This window comes from Conger conger, chromosome 17 (assembly GCF_963514075.1).
Source record: "Conger conger chromosome 17, fConCon1.1, whole genome shotgun sequence".
Classification (NCBI taxonomy): domain Eukaryota; kingdom Metazoa; phylum Chordata; class Actinopteri; order Anguilliformes; family Congridae; genus Conger; species Conger conger.
Window position 1 is genome coordinate 25,977,070 of NC_083776.1, and position 18,191 is coordinate 25,995,260.

At 40.8% G+C, this 18,191-nt stretch overlaps 1 protein-coding gene across 1 annotated transcript in view; it reads right to left on the reverse strand.

The window, feature by feature from the left end:
- LOC133116813 (insulin-like growth factor 2 mRNA-binding protein 2) overlaps positions 1-18,191 on the reverse strand; it is a 56,610-nt gene that overhangs the window by 20,779 nt on the left and 17,640 nt on the right. The gene's annotated exons all lie outside the window — the stretch shown is intronic.

Genomic DNA, 18,191 nt, shown 5'->3' on the forward strand with positions numbered 1-18,191 from the left:
CTGCAGGCTTCTGACAACTCCATTAAGTGCGCCCAGAACCGCTGGGGACGAGCGACTTTAAAAAACGCAGAGAGAGGAGCGGCACGCTGTGCCTCAGCAGAGGGAGGGGTTTCAGCTCTAGCTTGTGTGTTGACCGGCGATGCATTTGAGCGCTATAAACAGGAAACAGATGATAGAGGGAAAAACAGCCACTGGGGAATTCACTGTACCCGACTGTAGAGCACAGAGTGATGGAGCTCACACACATACGAATACACATCCATACCCACACACACACAGACACACATGCACAAGCACACCAAACACCCATAATCCATCCACAGTCAGAGAAATTCTCATTTTTTTGTCTGTCCTGCTGTTTTTTAACTTCTGCAGGCCATGTGTAAAGGAGCACATGGGCTGTTGCTTCCTGTCTGTCTGCCTTTACTGGGCTGGCAGCTGCATCTGAATGAAGTGAATGAGCCTTTGTAATTATGCTGTGAAAAAAGGAAGGGTTGTGGAAGCTGTCACACAGCTCTGAAACTCCTATGTTCCTATCTCCTATCCTCTCCTCTCATCTCACCATCTTCCCTTTATTTCTATTGTTACTTCTTATACATCAGAGGGAAATGATATGTCACTGAAATATGAGGGTGACCTAAGACTCCAGGAGCAAAACCTTTTCTCATCTTGCTGCCATCAGCGATATCCTTGTGTCCTATCAAAGTGGAACCCACCCATCTAGGACATTCAAAAGGCTTCACCTGTACCAGTTCTGACAGATCCAAAAAGTATTCCATACAAAAAACGTGATACAGACCCCAGGACAGCACACAGGACTAGATTTGCTCATAAACAGGAAAACATCCTGACCACCACAGCACTGATTCTACAAGGGTCAGTGCTTAAATGCAGAATCCACCTGAGTCACACTTTACAACAAGGTTCCACGAATTGGCATGAACTAATGTAGTTGTTAATTACTACTTAATATGTACAGTTCTGTTAATGTATTTGTGCATCATTAATTCATGTTAACAATTCCATTAGTTACTGCCAATTCGTATTGTAATGAAAAAGTCAGTTAATGTGTTTGTTAATGGTTAACTAAGTTCATCCTATGGTTTGCTAATGTATAAATATGCATGTACAAATATGTTAGTTAGCTGTTATCAAATGCATTAACTCATGAATTTCATGCTTAATTAATGCATTTGTACATCATTAATTTGTGTTAACAACTACATTATTTAATGCCAGTTCATGAACCTTATTGTAAAGTGTGACCTGTACCTGGGCATTCTCTACAGCCATGGTTACCAAACACTGGTCCGTGGACCAGCGCTGGTCCCTAGCAGCAATCAGCGGTCCCTAGCAGTCATAATGAAATGCATGTTGCTTACAGTGTAGAGGTCCCTGAGACTTTGATACTCGGAATTGCCAGTCCATAGGCTGAAACATCTCGGGAATCACTGCTCTACAGTAAGTTATCACTATCAGTGAGCCCGGCTGTGATATGCAAAAGATGGCCACTGAGCTGGGTTGAAGAAACACATTCAAATATAACTAAGCCAGGGGGGTTATGATCTAATGCAGGGATCCACATCTCTTTCACCAGGGTCCTCTGCATTTATGCAAGTCCAATACCTCTTCTCTGGCCACAAGCTCCTGGGCAGGCAATGAGAGAGTGGCATAAATCACTCCAGGTTTGCTGCATGGCATAGACCACTCCAGGTTTGCTGCATGGCATAGACCACTCTAGGTCTGCTGTATCTCCTGAAGATTCCTGCACATTTACTGAAGTGGCCAAAGATGTCAGACTCAAACACATCTAGCCAAGCTCTTCACAAGAGAAAAAGCTTCACAGTGGAACATTGGCAAGTTCTATAATAAAACATAAATAAAAGAATACAAATAAAATAAAACAGATTGTTTCTTAAATTGAATTGAATTCATGTAATGGGACAAAAATTCCACTTCCTCACAAATACTTCTCAGCTGCCTTCAAGACGCAATATGGCTGAGCAATTGTCAATAAGCACAATTTCATATAATGTCATAGACCTTGCTCTGAGAAATACACAGCATGAGAGCAAAGCTACCAGACAGAACTTATTTCAACTTGGTCAGTACAGTTACCTACAAAATAAAATGAAGAATAAGGCTGCATATAATAAACAACACAGATAATAACCTACACTCACTGGGCACTTTATTAGGACCTTACACCTACGTATTCATGCAATTATCTAATCAGCCAATCATGTGGCAGCAGTGCAATGCATAAAATCATGCAGATACACTTCAGTTAATGTTCACATCAATCATCAGAATGGGGAAAAAAATGAGTATTTCTGTAACTGCTGATCTCCTGTTTCACACACAACAGTCTCTAGAATTTGAGTTTACTCAGAAGGGTGTGAAAAACAAAAAACATCCAGTGAGTGGCTGGCCTGTGGACGGAAACGCCTTGTTGATTAAAGACGTCAGTGGAGAAGGGCAAGATTGGTCGAAGCTGACAGGAAGATGACAGTAACGCAAATAACCATGCATTACAACAGTGATATGCAGAACAGCTCTGAACTCTGAACACACAATGCGTCAAACCTCTAAGTGGATAGGATGCAGCAGCAGATGACTTAATAAATCTAAAAGATATATCTAATAAATACCTAATAAAGTGCTCACTGAGTGTACATGCTATGTTCAAAGATATGGGAAAACACTTATGGCTAACACTTTGCCAGGGGTGGTTGCAAACCAAATACTTATTTTTAAATCTAAGACTTTTGTTGACTCCATCGAATTTATGTTAATAACGGTATTGTTTTATTGTTTGCTGCATTTTTTGTGTAGCTGGCCAGTGCCAGAAATGGCTGCTTACTACATAAATATAAAAAAGACCCAATTGACCAGAATCATTTGTGACCCTTGTGGTTTTCTGTCTCCTGCTTGGACTTCGAGAAAGTGACATTTACATTTTGGCCAGTCTAATTTAAGCTTTGGTGTGAGTGATGTGTAATTGACCAATCAGAGCTCAACATACAGTTTAATATAAAACGCCAGTTCCTGTTCACAGAAAAGTTCATAGTTCACAGCCAAGGTGAAGGGAACATTTTTTTCTCCTGATATACTGGCTGAAATCGTAGTTGCAGAACTACTTAGCAACAGTGTTACACTACCCGTTTCTATTAACCCTGTACCCTGCTTCAGTTGCCAAGCGCAACACTAATAAAGTTACAATTAAAGTTTTACTGGAGGCTCAGAAATAAACGCGAAGTTGGTTCGTCCTGACGTTACTCTGGCATTGTCGTTGATTTCGCATTGAAAATCTATCCCAGAGAACTGGAAGTGATTTGTCGATTGCACCAACGTACTGGGCCCCAATGTAGTCTCACAACTTTACAATATCAAGTTTCAAAACGGGAATTGTATTTCGGACGTCTATGGGGAAAACGCAGTAGGCTACGTGTTATGTTAACTGTTCTTCCTGCTGATGATATACATATTGTTCTGTCCAAATATCATTTGGTGATTATGGCATACATTATTTGGACACGGGATTGATTACTTGCGTAGCTACTGCCATCTACGTTAGCTACATTGTCAATTGTTACAGATCTTAGCTTTGAAATGAAAGCATATTGCATATTGGGAACAGACACCTGTACAAGGGCAGACACCTGTTTCAGTTATAATCGTTCTGGTGTATGAAAGGTAGCTAAATTCCTGAGGGTTGTATATTTCTGCTGAAAATTCTAAACAGATCAAGATCCATTTCCATACAGTGGCATTTTATTGTTTTCATTTTAGTTTTCTTTCTCTGGAACGGTCCACAATGTGCTTTGGTACTTCAGGGGATATAAATAGTCACTTTCTTAGGTTCAAGAGCCCTCCACGCTCGTAACGCAAAGATCTTTCTGTCACGATCAAAACATGGAACAAAACAACATAAATTACAGGGCCGCATGAAGCTTAGTTTCCTCAGAGTGTGACGAGTGTGTGTGTGTGTGTCTGCCAATGTCTGCCAAGACCCCCATACCATCTATACACTTAAAAACCTGCCAAACCAACCAATCGCACCGACACTCCCGAGAGTCATTTGCACCTTTTAAATTTGACGACCAACCATAGAGCAACAGGAAAAGGTTTAAGTGGTTCAATTATGGATTCAGAAACGCAGAACCAAACGCAAAATTTGTTTAAAATGATGCCTGGGCAGCACAAGGCAAACTTTCATCTGACAGTGTTGACTGAAAATCAACATTGAAGCATTGGATGCCACCAGTTGCATTTGTCCATTTCTTTATAAAAAAATTTGTAACAAAAGCCTTTATCATTTCCCACTCTTGGGCTCTGTTGTTACTACAGTGTCTACTTCCCCAATATTTTCATCAAGGAAGGAGAGGAGAGAAAAAAAAACAACCTAAAGGGCCAGGGTTTGTTTACACTGTGTGAGATGTTTCTGAAACAAGAAGGGAGGCAGTTTCTGAAACGCATGGCTGACTAACCACAGTCTAACGTACCGCTGATGAAGGCTGCCAATGGGGTGCTCCAGTTGGAACATGCCTTCATATACCCACATTAAATGCGTTTTGGTGTTGATTTATGTACCAGCATGACATGCTTTTCATGCTACTGTATGCTGTGTGTCTGTGTCGGTTAAGCTCAGTCAATTTTTTTTCTTCAGTGTGTCTCTAATTAGACATTTTTTACAGAGCCAAAAACATTGAATGGCGGAAATACAGTAGAGCCCAGTCATTTATAAAAACCGAACCCAAACAAACATTTTGAATGATTGTAGATTTTGCATGGAGCTTCATAAGGACTGCCTTCTTCCTGCATCTATACAACCCAAGCCATCCATCACCCTAATGCTAGCGAGTGTATGGGCCAGGCATGCTAACACCATGGTAACAGCACAGTAGCCATGATTATAGGGCACAATCCTAGCCTTTTTGTCATTTGTGATGTTGTACAAATGTACTGCAACACACATGCCAAAATCTCCTTTCCAAACTCTTGTGAGCTCTGGCAACCTCTCTCTCTCTCTCTAAAATGAATAGGAAATTAACTGCTTCAGAATGTGTAATCAAAATGAATACAGTATATATACTGTACATGATATTAAACATACACTGAAATATTTGTTGTTTTCCTCAAAGTTGTTTTTCCATGGCTCATGCTTTATCACCTAAATAAGATTTTTACTTTATTAGGATTATGAGTGGCTATACAAGCTGTCAAGAACAGCTTGATAATTCCTACTCTCCATGTAAAATTTCAGGCCTGCTTATTTAAAGATGATGCATATTGGTAGAAAATATTTCAAAAATAAATTGCTCAGCATGAATTACATGCAACATTTAAATTACTAAACCATATAAATTAGAAACTGGGCAGTCAACTGCACTGTTTTAAATGATTCAGTAATCATTGTTTAATCATGACATACAAATACAATTGTCTTTCTGATAAAATTGGAATGCCAATGAGAATAGTAAACAATTTACAACCAATTTGCTGTTTACAATTTGTTTATCTGTGCGTGTTAATTGTCTGCAATATGTTAATTCAGTAGTATACTTCATAATGTTTTCTAATGTCATAAGCAGCCCTTTTATAATAAACTGTCCAAATCTCTGTGGACCTATATCTCTGTGGCCATTATACTGTAGTTCTTCTCCCCATCCCCCCAAAGCACCCCTGTGGTTTGTACACATTTCCTCCTTCTCTTTGGAGTAACGAGGGGACAACTGAGAGCAAGCAAAGTCTCATTTCACCACTCAAGCCATTAAACGGCAAATAAAATTAATCAATACTCACTGCCAGTCAGGCTCTTTCTCTTTCTGACCATGGATTACCCAAAAATGATTAGGGATGAACAGTCCTACAATACTTCAGTATGATTGCCAACTGAACGAAGTTGTGGCATAGGCTTATTCGCTGCATTGCTTAAATGTACTGCATACCACACCGTAGTCAGACGAATGACATGTAAAACATACAATTACTTGCATCTCCACAATCAAATATCCCCTTTGTGAATAGATTACTCAAATTAAGAGAGTCAAATTACTGAAAGCTGTATTTCGTTGTGATTTTTGCAAAACACAAAATATGCCAGCAGGCAGGGCAGTAAGGAAGGGCTGTCCTGGGCCATATCCATGAAACATTATCCTTAGTTTGTCCCCTGATTGCATTTCCCAGAAACTAAGAAAAAAAATCAAGCAAAGCTCCATCACTTTTCAAAGAAATGTATAATGTTATATTATCCCAAAGTACACTTTTTAAACTTGAGGATTTTCTGACTAAAATAACAGGTGGTATATTTTAAAGGCTTTTAACCTAATGATTGCTTAAAAATATGTTCTTTGGTTTAGTCTTCACTAGATTGATAAGAAAACGTGTACCTACAGATGGTTCATGCATTAAGAAAAACATTGTCAGTAGAAAATCCTTTTTAAATTATGGCTGAATTGAAACCAGTAACATACATAAGATCTGACTTAAAAGGTTGCATTACATGCCTCCATCACAATGATGTAAAGAATATGGGGTCAGTGACCAGGGAATCCTATAAATCCTAATCCAATAGAAAGTATTAGAATGTAACCTGCTTATTCTAACGGTAAGCCAGTTCAGCTTTTCTCCAAAAAAAGTTACATGACTTCCCACAGAGCAGCCTCACCTGTGAAATGTAGCATGTATTTTTGCAGGTCACATTTTAGGAAACGTATTGGTGTACTATAGGAGATGTGACAGTCTTCATTGAAGTAAGTGTGGCTTTTTGGAACAGTGGCTGTCTTCCTTATCGCTTGCATAACAACTGTTCAGTGGCTGTTTATGAGGGAAGTGCATCCCACTTCATCTTAACCTGCAGTCAGAAACGGGTAGCAGATCATCACTGTAGAGCAAACTAGCATGTTCTCTTCGGTAATGTGCTTAAAAAAGTTTTTGAAATGTACATTTATATAAGTATTTTCATTTAACAAATATCACAAAACATCCTACCCTCATCTAACCAGTCAGTCATCTGTGAATGTAATGTGTTGTTTGGGATAACCGTGTCCATGACTGTTTCTATAAAGAAAGCACCTGTGACAAAATGTGGCCTTGGGGCTTGCCTGCAATTGTGACCCAATATCAGAGAACCTCTTCCCTACTCACTTGCTAGGTTAGAGTGAAGAAATTAAGGAGCTATAACATAAGGCTTCAAAGAATACTGAAGGTATGGTTGGGTCTGTTGGCAAGAACAGTTGGCTTGATTTGTTTTAAATGCAGTTTAGGAAGCAAAAAAAATTAATCACGTTTACCATGAGGTTAGTCTAAGTGTCTATAAAGCATGTTGGACCAAGTCAGAATAGCATCATACACACCCCTAACTGCTTGGTAAGAATTTAAAGGGGTCAATGAGATCCAAGTCCAAGAATTATTTTTTTCATGACCATTTTAAAACATTTAATTATGAGTGAAGTCAAAGCAATCGGTCTATAATCGAAGAGGATGTGTTAATGAACTTGGGGACAAGGACAATAATTGACTTTTTCCATAGAGCTATTTCAATAGATATTTCCATAGAGGCACACCCCTCTGGTCGAGTGACCACTGAAAGAGTGATGTAAAATGTTCTTGATGAGAGCAGTGTTTAAGGGAATAACCTTGGATCCCATCAGGGCCTGGGCTTTTGTGAGCACTGCAGAGTTTGAGGGCTTTTTTGACAGCTGACTGGTAGATTGTAACCCAACTTTCATCATTGTCCAGTCTTCAAATATCAAAGCCAATGAGTCGGTATCTTATAATCTGGAGATGGCGGCATTAAGTTCCATTAGCTAGTGTGTGAACTCTTATGAGCCCCACTTGTCATGGCCTTGATTTCCCTCCAAGCCACCAGTTGAAGGCACTTTCCTCTTTGTTCTTATTTACTTTTGTTAGCCCAAATCAGTCTCTTTCTTTCTGGACACTGTTACATTTCCTAGTGTCCCCATATATGACTGTTTCCTTCTATAAAGAAGAGTCTTTAATTCCTTTGAAATCCATGGTTTATTGTTTGGAGCAGTCATTTTGTTGGAAGTGTGTTTTGAATTACGAGGCCTGTCTGTCAGTTTGTTTAAATGTAACGCTGTAGTCTAGTATGGTAGTCGAAGCACCCTTGTGATACTATTCTCGTTCCAAGAACAGTTTTCTCCACAGATTTCACCCGTTCTACCACCCGCCTGTATACTGGTATCAGTCAATATTATGGCGAGAGCTTCCCAAGTTTCAAAGGATGGGGGCATCAGGGAGATAGTCTCATAGTCAAATTAAATAGAACATCTGCTGCTCTGTCAACATTGGCTCTTGGGGAAACATTTACAACAGTGAAGACAAATTGTGGGAATTTGCATGGAAGATAGACTGTACAAACATACCACTGATGTTAACCTGTAGTAGATACCCCCACCACAATATTTGCAAGTTACATCCAGGGTCTCTATCTTGCCTGAAGATGTTGAATACCCTGTAGGTAAACTTCATTATCTGGAATGTGGCTCTGTAGCCACTTGTTGGTGATGGTAGCAATGCTGCCTTCTCCATATTCCCGTTGGAGCCTGAGAGCGCCAAAGAGATTGTCAGCCTTTCCCTGAAGCAGTTGAGCATTAATATGCAGCGTAGTGGGGAGGGCAACTTTGTTGCCAAGTCTTTTTAAGCCTGCCCGTTATGCCACCCTGTTTTCCGTGTTTGTGCTCCTGTGGTTGTAAACCTATTGTCAGCCATGCAATACATTTTAAAAGTGAAGCGTCTGGAACACAATTTGAAGGACATTGTAATCTCCATTGTAGCAGAAATAGTCAGCTGTAGTTGGTGCCACTGTGTGAGAGTCCACAAATCTATTGAATGAATAAAACAGCAGGGTAATTCCAAAGCCCCTCAATAGAGTCCTCATGTTTACAGTGAAGAGTAAAAAAGGCACACCAAGCAAAATGAGATAATGTAGTAACACTGAAATCCCTCAAACACACCACAGGTTTCAGCCGAGCAAAATGCCAGGACCAGGAGATATCCTCGACACCGATTTGTCTTGGTACAGTACAGCTGGAGGGGGTAAGCTTTTGTGCAGCTTTTGTGGAGAATTTGGTGGAAGGGGTATGGTCAGATACCGTGGTAGGCTGCACTTGAGCATGTGAGTACTGGTTGAGTTTAGGATAGTGTGGACGCTCTAATCTGAATTAACCCCATTTCCAGCTTCGTCTCTCAAGCCCTTAAGCACATTAACCATTCTGAAATCCTGTGTACAGGGCCGACACTCCCATTGTTTTCAGAGAACCCTATGTGCAAAAAGACATTCGCCCCACACTTCATTCATATTTACCATAGAGCTAAGACACTACTGCCATTTGTGTCATTGTAATGTGTTGTGTCCATTTACCCACTTGCAGTAGGAAAAACTATATCCATATAAGCAACTGCTACTTTAATTGAATCCACCAGGTGAGCTGCACAGTTACTGGGTTAAAGTACAAATGGTGTCGGGGTATTTACTACTGCGGTTTCATTGGTACTGAGAAGGGGGCATACTGACTAAAACCGTCCCTCTGTGGGTGATATTGTGGCTAATTACACAACATGGCCTGGGTTTTGATCCAGACCCCACGTTGTGTCAAGTCTATCAGCTGGATACCCAGCATGAGGCGGGGGCCTTATCCCAGTGTTTTACATGTATCTGCTCCCAACCATGTTTTTATTCTGTTGTTCAGCTTTGTGAAACTGCCCTAATGGGGCAGACCTAAAGCACCACAGTGCAGGTAATGATTGGGTGGGATGGTCCTACCTTCAACTGCTGAAAAAGACTATTTGAGTAATTGTAATGTTTTCAAGAAATTTCAAATGTCTTGAAGACTTCAGAAGCCTATTTATACTACTCATTTCTTTGAATTCCCAAACGATAATTCGAATTTGTTACTTTGCCTCAACTTTTTGAACCAACAGGTAAGACATCTAGATATGCGTACAAAACAAGCATCATGCATTCCCCATAATTCACACGCACTCAACACTTTTCTCAGTGACATCACACCTTCAGGTGATGAGTGATTTCATCTTGACAGACTTATTACAGGTACATAAGAATTATCATCTAACTTTAGCACATTTTTATAAATGGCTTCAAATCTTCACAGGGTGTACAAGGCTTACATGTCAACAAGTAAACAGTATTTCAAGCCAGAAAAACTAGAGCCATCTGAAGATGAATTGGTTTGCATGTGTTGCCATTTCTCACCTTAGCAACTAGTAATACTACACACACGCACACACAGAGCATGGTGCCAAAGTGTATAGGCTTGTATGTCGGGGATACTCAATCTTACCCATGAAGGGCCGGGGTGGCTTCATGCTTTTGTTCCAACCAAGCAATTACACACCTGACTCTACTAATTAAGGTCCTTCACAAAGAATCTAACGATTGATTAGTAGAATCAGATGCATAACTGCTTGGATGGAACAAAAGCCTGCACCCACCCCGCCCTTTCTGGGTAAGATTGAGTATCCTTGCTGTAAGTGATGGGTGTGTACTTTGACTGAATGAGATCGTTTGTACAGAGTACAGGAGGAGTAGCTTTTGCATACACAAGTAACATCATGAGCAGGATAAGGGATTGCTCTGCTGAGTATTGCTGCAGATGTTGAATAACCTCATGAGGCTGTTGGGCATTTTAAATGCCACCATGTGCAGAACATGCATCGCGTACCAGGATCAAATGGCAGAATTACATTTCCTAAATAAGTTGTATGTCGCACTGTGATGAGAGATGCTTTGCCATAATGATCAAGGAGGAGCAGCCAAACGGGAGCAGCAAACAAACTGCTGGTGTGCAAGGAAACAATGGGAGAGCCAAAAAACCACAGGCAATCCCCAGCTGTATCAAAAGGGATGAAATGGGGGAAGAGGGACACATAAAAAAAATAAAAAAAACATAGATTCCGTATGTCACCAGCCCCTGGGTGAGAATGGGGCTCGCATTCACATCTGCAGGGCCCGTTAAGATAACAATGTATAACAAACAAATTATCGCCCTGTAACTAAACACGGCACAGTTCAGCGGACGGACAAAAGCTCCCGGTGTCTTGATTTCCCAGAGCTATCTATCAGGGTGACAGTGCACCAATCTTGCAACATCCGCTGAGAACAATGCCCTACTGCCAGCTGCAGCTCTCAGTATGCACACCTCCTGCACATTGCCCCACCCTTCACTGCCTGCCAGAGCCAATCGGCATTAAACTTGGAGGCAGCCAATCAGAGACCCAGGAAAACAAAGAAACCCGGTGGGGGTGATGAAAGGGTACTGTTGGACACCTGTAATGTATAAATGCACACAGGCACCACATACACATACATCTAGAGCTATATCAGAAGGAGGAAACATTGTATTATAATCATTTATGTACCAAATACTTTAGACCTACAGCATTGTTTCACTGGGAGATCAGCACAAAATATATTTGAACAATGGAGCGAAAATCATTTGCATTGTTATTTTTATAAGTGAATTCTCATTGTTGCATGCATCTACTATGGCCATTTGATATAAGTTGAACTGAAAGAATCAACTTCTCCAAATAGCCTATTGAAAATCCTAAACATTTTCTCCATTGCAGTGCAAGTAAAAATGCTGGACTGGTAGTCCCATTAGGATTCGCTCACAGTGGAGAGCTCATGCGATACCTGTCTCGATGCATCAGGCTCAAGTCCACCTAAGTCACAGCTCCAGCCATTCCAAATCACACCGGATTCTCGCCTACTTCAGCCGCCAGACCGCGGGGAATTTCCACAGGGAACATCACGGTCCAGCTCAGCAGAGATGCTTTTCACGGTTCGGATTCTCAGAAAGGTCCCGGTTGCAGCTCCGTTGCCTACACAGAGTGGCTCTAGCGGGCAGCATGCCTGGATGGAGAGGCACTGCGGCAGCTTCTCCTTGTGGTTATGTGGTTACTGTGCTGACCTGCCCGAAATCTCTTCCCTTAATCTGTCAGGATTGAGATTAGCAGCTGGGGGCTGGGCCGGGTGGAGGGGCCCACAGGTTGGACTAAATAAACCCTTCACGTGCACCACCTCAGTGTAGGGCATCAGCAGAGCACCTCCCACTTGACAAACAAACACATACCAGAAATTCTCATGTAGGCACAAAAGTGACTTTTCTTTTTTTTCCTTTTTTTTTTAAATGTAAAAGGCGCTCAAAATACAGCCTGTCGAATTTACAATGATGATCGCAAATTACCAATTGGTAATGTGGTAGCGGTAATGTGAATCTTCCTTCCATATCTTTGGGTTCACAATTTAGTTTTTTTCAATACCGGCAATCATACAATAATACAATGACATTTAACTTGCCCCTGTAATTTTTGTTTTATACTTTAGGCAATTTTATTGTACGGGAACAAATATGCAGACAACTAGTGATGCCATGTTATTGAAAATGAAATTGGAGTGTTTCAAAATAATGAATTAAATAAATCTTTCATTTGAAATACACCAGTTTTTAGATGCTGAAGTATGCTGAAGGACCATTTAATCACTGGTTAAATTAACGCTATTGAACCAGCTCCAAAACGGCTATGAACAAAACCCATCTCACTTTACTTTACCGAGATGGGATAATTTGACAACAAGACCAGTTTTTAAATTAAGAATAATACAATTGAGACTAGGTGCTGCTTCTAGTGCAGCAGTGAAGGTGGACGTTGGCTGGACCCTTGTTCAAATGAAGGCTGATCTGATGGATGAAAAGTAATGCTTCCAAACTAAAAATGTCATATTGTTGTACTTCTCAACTGCGCTCAGTATTTCAGCATGGTTATTTGCATCAGCAATTTGCTGAATAGGTCATTAATATGGTGCAGATATCATTCACGGCTGAATGAACTGCGCTTTGGACAGTTGCCACCAACCACTTTATGTATTATACATTATATTAATCTTAATGTTTTTCTTTATTGTTATGATTATGATGGTTATTATTGATGTTAATAATAAGCATCATTATTCACTCATTAATGTCATTGTTTTTACTCTTATTTAAATGTAGTAAATTGAAGTGCAATTGAACTGGACTCGAGGGAGAGGCTGAAAGGAAAGGGGAAACAGAATCTCAGCCAGCCCCACCCAGCAGACACCGACAAGACAAGGAAGCACAGAGGGAGGGAGAAACTGTCTCCTGTCAGTCAATCACACCTCATCTACTCCCAGCCAAGCGTGCCACAATTTATCACACAATACTCCACAACTCGGAGAAACTACTGAGTGACATGCAGTAGCAATTTATGGTACTGTCTATTTAAATGTATAAATTGGTGTTCTATTGTAGACTGAACTGTACATGTATACTGCACTAACAACACAAAGGCAAAAACAATAATGTGCTTGTTACTGTAAAATACAATACTGAGTGATCATCAAGCATCACATGTCACGCACTGCTGTGAAATATGAAACATGACGCCAGACGTCTACAGGACGTCCCCAGGTATTGCGTTCCCGTCCCAGAAATCCCAGGCTGACTGGAACAGTCGGTCCTGGTGGACTCTGCCGGTCTGTGATGCCCTGGGGAGAAGGGCCTTGCCTTGAGCCCACTCTGTAAGCATGTAGAGCAGAGGAGGAACCCGGAGAGCTTCTCACACTGCAGAGCCCCGCCCCAAACTGCCCGTGATCTGTTCACGTCACTCAGAAGTGGCTGGAGTACCATAATGTCCGTCAGGGTTTAATCCCCGCTTTAATCACCTAAATCCTGACCAGGGCCGCAGGTCCTCACAGAAAGCTAAAATAATGAGTGTGTGTGTGCTGTACGTGTTTGTACGTACATGGGTGTGTGCGTGCGTGTGTGTGACAAACAGTGAGAGAGGGAAAGAAAGAGTGAGTTGTAAGAGAGTTGGTGAGTAAGTGAGCAGCAGCACCCCTTGTGGCTAAAACAAAATGGTCTCAACGCTGCAAAAGATACAGTATCTGGGTGCCAAAGGTTCCAAAGCACATGCCCCTACAAATAAGACCAATCAGAAGCCAGTGATTCCATATCCATTCAATGACACTGTTACAGTATGATGGCTAACGAGCATTTGCCACAGAATTAATCTTAAAGAATAACAATATTAAATATATAAAGCTATTTCTTCCGCATATCTTGTTTTAAAAAAAGTACTGCGAGACAATGGTAAATTAAATGAGAAATACACAGCAGTGATGCAAAAACAGTAACTGCATTACGACAACCAGAAAGTCATGTATCACAGTTCTTTATTGACATTATTGTGTTAGACTAAAAGTGCGGGGGACAAGCTACTACCAGCAACCAAGAGGATCACAATCTGCCCCAAATCTGCAGGTTGCTGACTCCCTGCCATTGTCAACAGTGGGATTTTATGACAAACTAAAAGAGCAGTATTAAATCCATATTTAATTAAACATATTGTTTCTCTATCAAGGGATTGATCAGTCATGTAATTGTGCCCCTGTGCCAACCAAAAGCAGCCCAGTTATTCCCAACGAGGGCACTAAGGAACAGTGCAATACTGGTCTTCAGCAGGTTCCAGCGTCTCTTCTTTTTAACAGATCTGTTTTACGAGCTCTACCTCACCTGCGGCCATTTCCTACCGATATACCTTTGGTGCTCCTGGCCTGCTCCTATCTATAATGCCTGACTGTCTGAGCTAGCCAGAAAAATGCCCGTCTGCAGTGCTCAGTATATCTCTGATCACCATACGTTTCAAATACTACTACTGTATCTATTTAAACGGTAGTAACCATGACAACAGCAACGATGACTTGTGAAACGCTACAGAAATGAGGTGCGATTTCTGCCAGTGGCTTCTTAGCACTCTATTAGGAGAGCATTGACAGCACATGGTTCTTCCATTCCTTTTTTATAAAGTCTCCTAGTTACACATTGAATTCTATGAATCGGTGGCTAAAAACTCAAGATATAAAAGTTTTTATATATTTCCGTTGCGTTAACACGTATGACTATAAATCCATCAGAGGGTGACGTATACTATACATGGCTCATAACCCCATGGCATCCCATAATTATTTTGGCCTGTTCTGACTTCTCGATCATAGAATGAATGTGTTGTCTTTGCAGTCGCACGACAAAGGCTGTATTGACTTTAGGAGATGGCAATGGCAAAAATGAATGAATTAAAAAATATACATATAATGGGGCCATTTTATGGCAACTGCAGGAGCTTGCACCACTGCACCTTTTGGAATCTTTTCTTTTTCATTTTGTTTTGCTCTAAAATGTGACTTTTAGAGGTCCACAACTTCATAGGTGAAAGCCCTAAAATCTATAGATTTGTATGAACAAATAATTTTGTATGTAGAATTCTTATCTGGCCTCGAAGAACATGCATCTACTTTTGTTTTGGAGATATTTTGCCCTAAAAATGCAACTTTTTTTCACCAGGGGCCAATTTCGGGGGTCATACTGTATCTCCAAAATCTTTCTTGAAAGGTGTAACATTTAAAGATAAACACATTAGTAATAACATTAGCTGAGGGTAACATGACCCATGGAATATCATATGTCAGAAATTTCATCTGACCCTCTAACAGATATGTTGACATTACATCCTTAACTTTTCTATGAAGATTTAGCTTTAGTAAATTTGAACCATCGTAACTTCACACGTCTTTAAATACCTGTAACACCCCAATAATCTAAACTGGAGTCTGAACGCAATTACCAGTATCGCCACTGTGGACTTTTCTACCTTTTAACAGAGTTTAATCTATTACTGCATATATCTTTGATAAATTTGATAAATCAGTTAATTTGGTTTATTGTTTTGATATCACTCCAAATGCTATTTGAAAGTGTTCAGGGGATTTATTGAAAAGGGCAAATTTCAAATCACAGCATTGTGAAATGACTTAAAATTACTGTATTACTGTATAAAGTTTAAACATACAAAAATGGTGCATTTTATTTTCTCTATTGGATTGATGTGTGTACAAATGTAATGTCTAATCATACATAGTTAATTGCCAAAGTTACACAACCTAATTGCATATTTTGTAATATGTGTGAAGTAGCATTTGGAGTGATACCAAAACAATAAAACATGAATATGTTGCAAGTCATTTCTTGATGCTGTTATTTGAAATTAGGATTATTATCAATAAATCCCAGTAAAAAAAGAAGTTTATTCTCAAATGGAATTTGGAGTGATACCAAAACAATAAACACAGTGAACAGATTATTACTGCATATATCATTCATCAATTTAAAATAAATTAAACCCCATTTAAAAAGTGGAATGTTCCACAATTACTCTTTCATTTTAGATTATAAAGGTGTTACAGGTATGTAAACATTCATGTATAATGTTACGATAGTTAGAAGTGTTGTATAAACAACCACTGAGTATCAAGGCTAAATCTTTCTAGAAAAGTTGATTAAGGGTGTAACCTCAACATATCCAAAGTAGAGGGTTGAGCTTATTTTTGTTTAAGATGTAGGGCTTTAACGTTTTCATTGCAAAATTTTTAAATGGCTCTACCGGAAAAAAGAAATTGAACATGAAGCTCACATTTTCAGGAATCACCAAAACACAGCAAAATAAAAAAGTCCAAGAGGTGTTGTGGTGCACCCTCCTGGAGTTGGCATGGAATGAGCCAAAAATATTGAGGTCATATTGTAACTGTATTTTTGCTATGTGAACGCCAGGATCACAATTGCGCGTGATCGCTGTTCTCCATGTGAATTTTTAATAGTATTGTTGTACTGTTAATTTAATAGCCTTGTGAGACTAGCTAAATATTTCCATCACATGGAAAGCGGGTCACTGCGGGTCACTGTAACTTTCTGCTACGACTTAACCCAGATTGTACTGATCCCAGCAAAAAAATCTTTCCCAGACACCACTGGGTCTGACACCACTGGGCAGCCAGCCAATGTCATCTACTGCCACACGACAATAGAAAAATGACTGTGCTAATCCAATGAACAAAGCTAGAAATATGGATATGCATTATCTGGTGGTATTAGAAGCGAGGTAGGCATAGGCAGTAGGAGTTGGCAGATATAGAGAGAGATTTGATGATGTCCCATTTATTTAAACATTGCAAAAATGTATTGACCAAAACAAATAAACAATAAACTTTAATACCTAACAATGCCCCTAAAAGAGACTAAAAAGAGACAAAGAGAGGGTAATAAGAGACACCCCTTGTGGCGGAAACAAAACAAAACTGAGAGATTGGGCAGGAAGAAACGAAACCGAACGGCACATTTTGAGGCTTGGCTGGCGCAGCTGCCTGGCATTGGCGGCGCTTGGCAGTGCCCGGGCATTTCGGCACTCGCTCTGGCGTCCACTCCCGCCAGCCCTGGCAGCGACAGGCTTCCCCTTCAGCCCGTCGCTGCATGCATCTGACGGCCACATCACCAGGGGACGGGTGCAAACCAGCTCCCCCGACCTCCTCTTAAACTCCACCCCTCTCCCGCCAAACATGCTGACACCTGCATGAGCCCGGATGATGGCACAGCACCCCTCCGCGCTCCTGGTCTCCCCACCCCTGGAGATCGCGATGGTGATCTTGCGTGACATCAGGGTACATGTCCCATAGCTTGTTCAGTGCTATGGGCTGTCTCTGCATTCTCTGTACACTGCAATAGCCTGCCCCCGCTGTGACATGCAAGCGCTGGTGTGTCAGGTGTTTTCTAGCTAGGGGTGGAAACCTTTCCATCTATAAATGGGACCTGTGGTGCTTAATACTCCCTCAGTGCAATGTTCATTTCATGAATCCAGAATTCCTCCTGTCATTCATCCATTATGCCCATCTCCCATTACCTCTCCACATTTCCATTTGCTTGGTAGGAATGAGAATATGTCAGGAGGGCAGAGCAAAATTACAGTTTTTGGTGTAGGGCTAAGTGTCAGCCTTTGGACCACCACAGCATACTGTGGGAAGGAAGGGGAACCAGTTGAAGGCAACACCCAGCAGACTCGGGCAGGTAAAGACAACACACGTGTGGGTTTCTGAGAATCGGCACCACTGCTGACGGGCAGATTTGAATCCAGACTGCACATTCCAGGACAGTACCCTGGGCCTGATGGAACTGCACTGGGCACCCAACAGAGAGAGCCGGTGACGGGTATCCTAGCAACAGCATGCTTTGTTTACTGCAGCAGTGCAATTTTGGTCAACTGTGAAGGGAGCAAACATCAATGGAAATTAAAAT